The following is a 6000-nucleotide window of genomic DNA, read 5'->3' as shown; positions in this document are numbered from 1 at the left end:
TGCTTTCAGCTTTTCTGGTGGAATAGGGAAGGGTCAGGCTCTGAAAACTGGATTCACCCTACGTTGTACCTCACTCAAATACAAGTCACATTGCAACCACTGCCACTGCTGAGAGGATTAAAAATTGTACGGCTAATGAGAATGAGAATCTGCCCCTAATGTACCAAGTCCCTCTTTAAGAGTCCTATTTGGTTCATCGTACTCTCATTGCTACCCCATTAAAGCCTTAAAGAGAACTCATAAATATAAAAATACCCAAGAGCGTGGCAGAGAATCCTGCCCTGAATAATTGTACTGAATGTTCTAAAAGGAACTTAATTTCCTTCTCGATAGCCTCAGTAATACTTTGAAGAGAGAAGAATGAAGGTGAGGACATGCATTACATTCTGTAGAGGTACAGAAAGAAACCTTTTTGCAGTGAATATGTCAGGGGAATATGTCTAAAAGGGCTTATCTCTGTGAAAATATGACCTCTGATTTTGCCAAGGTCAGTAAAACCTACTGTGATTCGCTTTGTAAGTGTCGGTCACACAAGTTAAAGCTGCCTCAAGGCAACTTTAATTTCTGTACCCAAATGCAACAAGACGTGGTGTTTCTGAAAGGTTTGCAAAATCCTCCTCTGTGTGGAGGAGCAAGATTATCTGGTCCAACATTTGTTGATGATTATTTATGGATCCAAAACAAGTCAGTTCTTTACTATATATTCATACAGAATGGCGGATCAAAAAACCATTAAGAGCTGTTAATCTAACATGAAACAGGCTTCTTAACCTCGGTTTCCTGGCTCACGCTGTTCACGGGTGGGTGCTGCTCTTCTCTTGGCCTCTGTGGCGATACACGCCAGAAGATCCTCACATCGCACCAGCCTGTGGTGCCTTTTGTTGAGAGGATCTCTTATAATTTTGGGTTACATGAGTTGCTGAATATTTCTTGGGTTAAAGCTGAGAAGAAGAGGGGATGGGTCTTGCACTCTGCCCTGAATGCCTTTATATGGCTGCTCAGAGGCTGTCACTGCACCCCGTAATAGCCATTTTTGGAGACAGAGATGGGCATATGGGGTCACACTATTACCCATTCCTTCAAACATTCCTGGTTCTTAGTGTCAGAAAAATGAGCTCCCGACATCCATTGCACTCGTGTTCACATGGGATTTCTTTATTGTGCTAGGAATAGGAGGATTTCCATAGAAGGTTAAAGCATTTCGTGTTCTGCCTGAGACTGGCCAATTCCAGATGTTTCTGAGAAAGGTGCCAGGACCTTATTAAGTAGTTGTGGAGTAGTGTGATCTCCAAAACAGTTTCCAATTTACCTGCACCAGGGAAAGAAAGTGCCTTATCACCTGCTATGTGAGTATTTGCCCCCTTAGATTTTCCAGTTATCCTACACAGAATAACAGTACATTTTCTTTTATTGATGTAAATGTCTAAATGCCGAATCGCACCTTTACTTTCTTCATACATTGTGGCAATGAACTTGACAGATACTTGAAAAAGAATTTACCATTTACTGGAAATGGCTACCTTTCAGTTTCACTTCATTTTTAACTTAGACAGTGCTATCTATATTCATTGTTTGTGTGCCATAGGATGCTCCTCCCTGTCCCCTTTTGTTCACCTCCTGTGTAACTGAGCAAGCCCAGCCTTTGTGTTGACTTTCCATAGAGAAGTCTCCCATCGCTTTAGTTGTTCTATCTCCAGGTTTCTGTGTCTTTCTAGAAAGACTGGCCTACCGCTTCTTATCAAGGACTTTGTCAAAGGTTTCCTGAAAGTGCAGGTTCTCAGGGTCACTGTAGAACAACCTTGGCCATGCCTCTAAGGTCTTTGTTGAGGTGTAATGTTTTTATTTTTGCTTTAAACTTCTGCTTTCTCCTGTGAGTTTCCTTTATATTCAGATGAAGAAGCGATGCAAAATTTCACAGGAGGGAAAAGGTGCAGAGCAGAAAGAGATGAGATATGGAGTATGATTATGCAGGAATCCTGTGCAACTTGAATTGTAGGGAAGTCATCTCATCTCCTGTGCTGGAATGTCTCCTGCTGATGGGTGCAACCCTTTCCCAGTGACTGTGAAGATCTTGATAAGGAAAGTGATGAGACACTCGGCTCTAAGACTTGGGTTTGCCCTCCCACGCATTTTGGGTGGGCAGGCAAACCACAGACTGTCATCTGTGAAGTCAGAAAGCATTGGGTACATTTAATTACTACATTAGCGCTTGCTAACACTTTCAATGCCAAGAACTGGTTGTGGAGGGTTGGGGGTTGTTGTTGTTCGCGCTTTGTTTTTACCACAGCGTAACTATTGGGGCAGGAGCTCACACATCTGAGAGCTCCAGTCAGCCCATTAATAGGCACTTACTGCAATAAACAGGTCAGGAAAAAAAAAACAGGTTGTGGCAAAGCAAAGAGCTGAGTGGCTTTGGCTTATTTTCATACTTTTCTTCTCATTTTCTCTTATTCTGTCTTTCCCCACTCACAAGGCTTTCTCTTTGGTAGTTTTCTATTTCCAACAATCTTATTCGTTCTGAAGAAGAAAATAATGTAAATCTTTTCAGTTAAAAAAGGTCTGCCAGTCCTTGGGAGTTAAGCACCACAAAAATCCCCTCTGCGAATCTGCGTCTGACAGTTCATTTTAACAGGGCCTGTGGGCTGCTCACTGCACAGCTCATTTATCAGTAGTGCCCAGCTGACTGGCCACAGCCTCATCGTGCATCCCATGGCCTGGTCACCCCCTTTCCCAGAAACTCAAAGGAGCAGGCCAAATCTGGCAGCAACAGCAGCCAGCTGCTGACACCCACCCCCCCCTTTCCTGGGGGTGCACAGCCCTGGCACAGCTGTGTGGTATGACTGCACGGCAGGGGAGCAGAAAGGGGTCCCACCATCCCAGGGAGACAAGGCAGGATCTTGCCACCTCAAATTATCTGACTCACCCCGTTGCCCAGTTGCTCGCCCAGGGAAGCGGCCAGTTCACATCTAGCTGTACGAGCTGCGCTGGGCAAACTCCACTGTTCCCCGAAGCCCCTTCCACGGGACACACGGTTCAGGTGGGATGTGCGGAGCGTGCTCAGCGCCTCCAGGAGCTCACCGGGGCAGTACTCGACCGGAGGCATCGCATGGCACAGCTTTGCCTGCCACTATGATAAGCCACGTGGCCCAGCGACCTAAAAAGTTTGGGCACTGCTGCTTCACACAAAAAAGGGAAATTATAATTGCAGTTGGCAGTTTCCCTGAGAACACAAACTGAGGCATCCACAAAGGGTACGCAGCTGTTCTGATGTGATCTGGCTAAATATTTGGGTAGGCAAATACCTGAATCAAAACGAGCTTTGTGACAGATTTGGGATCTTTCGGTTATTTTTCCGTACTTGGGATATCTGAAATGAGTCAGTCCATGCAAAGTCACTGTTGCTTAATGCTAGGGGATCGGTGACAAAAAAAAAAAACCCAGTTCAGAGCTCTTCTGTTAGTCAGCATTTCCTTCCTGATCCCACGACAGGAACCGAGGGGTGTGTGTGTGTGTGTACACTGGAGCTGTGCTTCACCCTCCCTGTGCGTGCTTGCCTCCTGCTCGCCAGGGTTGACGAGAGCCTTCACGCCACTCATACGTGTGCTGCAACCCCGCCGTCTGCCCCGGGGCCGTGGAAATGTCCTGACACTGTACGTCTTCTCAAAACGTGCTCAGGCTTGCAAGATCCATCTTGGCTTTTCTACCTCCGCTCTAAACTTCGTGTTGAATCAGAGGCTGAAGGATTGCGGTGCTTGTTGTTCAAAGCAAGATTAAAACACTGCGCATGTCAAAATGAGAAGATTATTTCCCTTTCCTCTTTTTTCTTTTCATCGAGTGATCCCCTTTACCAAACTAATAATTTTGAGGGCATTTTTTGTTCTCTCTTATTTCAGCTTCAACTTCTGCCATCCATATCCTTGTCAAGCACAAACATGACTGAACTCATTTGTCGGAGCACCACGGTTTTACTCCACAGGGTAAAGCCTGATGTAAACACACTGTTGTTTTCATTTAGCTTATAGGTGAGATATTAAGCAGGTTTTGATCAGCGTGAATAAATCTGGTCACTGAACCTGGGATAGATTTCTGTGGATGGATATCCTTTACGGGACTTACTCAAGATTTTCCACATACAGCAAGGTAAATGAGTATAACCACATCCTAAATCAATCCAGGGAGATTTGCACCGACACAATTAAACTCGTGGAGTTGTGGGTGTGGACAAACTCCCTAACTTCTAGCAACCACCTTTCTGGAAGAGTTAAGATCCGTAGTCATACATACCATTTTCTAGAAAGAAGGAGGGTGCTTGCCCCAGAGAGCACTTTGTGGACAGCGTTGGGTTATGCTTCACTGAGCTCGGCTGGCTCACCGGCTCTTTTGAGCTCTGAGCCACAAGCACGTAGCAACAGCAACCAACAGGACCAAGGACCACGTAGACTCTGACCAAGGAGATTGTGCCCCAGGGAAGGGAAAGCATGCAAGGGCAAGAGTGCATCAGCAGCTGCAGATGGGTTCGCCCACCACGCAGTGCTGTCAGCTGGGCTAACTGCGTCACCTCCGCACCCCTGTCATGCTTGACTCACCCACCCCACTTCAGTACATTATCATCCAGTACGTTATCGCAGTAGGAGCTCTTTTCTATGCGGGGTCACAGAGGAAAAAGGGAAGAGAAACACAAAAATAGAGACAGTCTATGTTTTTTCAACACTGACCTCATCAAAAAGACCATTCATAAAAACTCCTGCCCCGAATAGCACTGCAACTCTTCAATAACTTTCTGTTCTGTGCAAGTTCTCAAGCATCATCAGCCTCCAAAATGCTTTGGTCCTAACCTGGCCCGACCTCCTGTGACACTATCTGGGACACTGTCTGGGACCAGGCTATCTGCAATGGGGACCACTAACCCACAGAGGCGCCAAACACACAGCCCTTGGGAGTAAGCGGGTCTAAAACCTGGAGGGAGAGACCTGATGCCACCAAGGAGGTGTGCTCACTCCTGCTGGCTGGAGTGAAGCTACCTGGGGCTCCAGATGCCAGGCACGAGGCTGCTGAGAGAAAAAGGCAGTAATAAAAACAAAAGCTGCAAAACATACACAGCAGATGTTTTTCCTTGCAAATGACACTGGGGTGTTCAGGAAGGTGGGTGAGTGCCTGCTTATCATCTAATATTTATACACATTTTATTCTTATTCATATCATCCTCACTGGGTATCAAGCTCTCAGAAGGATTTTGGTTAAATCATTCCATGAATGGGAATAATCAAGCTCGTTCTTTTCTTTGCTGAAGCTTTTCCCAGCTTACTATAAACCAGTTCCAGGACAGTATTCTACCTCTTCTTTTTACATTTAACCTTCCTGTCACTCTAGGTTTATCATTGTGGGTCTGAAATTCATTCACGTAGAAGCCAACTGCGGAGTGGTTGTTGTGTAATGTCACTTGATTTTGTTATTTAATCTTCTTCTCATCTTGCTCATGTACAATATCTACGGCTACATACATTCAGCTCGGTTATGAAATATCAGATCCCTCCCTCTGTTTCCCGGGAAGGGAAGGAGAAAGGAAAGGGGAAATTTCATCTCTATCCCCTGGTATCATGCTCTGAATGTTATTCACTGTGCTAATAACTGTATCAGCATGTTTATAAGCTGATGTGCTTTTAATTGTTTCACTCACTCTCTCATACACATGAAGTAAGCACTCTAATGGGTTCTCTACCTTTCATCCTTTATTTTATTGCTAATGGTATCTCCAGTAATATAAAATGACGGATGAGCGCAGTCTGAGAAAAGCAGAAAAATCAATGCGCGTCCAGACTCTGTATGAGAGCGGGCGAGGAGCTGGGGCTGCCAGGCACTGCAATTCCTCTTGGGCTGGACGAGGCGAGCGAGGAGGCAAACGAGGAAGGGCACATCAGCAAAACATCTCTGTCGGTGCCCGCAGACAGCGGGGCGCATGGGAGGGAGGCAGTGCCTCGGGCGCCGTGCACCCTCTGCCCC

The sequence above is a fragment of the Egretta garzetta genome, unplaced genomic scaffold (assembly GCF_000687185.1).
Source record: "Egretta garzetta isolate BGI_Z169 unplaced genomic scaffold, ASM68718v1 scaffold231, whole genome shotgun sequence".
NCBI classification, from domain to species: Eukaryota; Metazoa; Chordata; class Aves; order Pelecaniformes; family Ardeidae; genus Egretta; species Egretta garzetta.
This window is presented reverse-complemented; position numbering follows the sequence as displayed.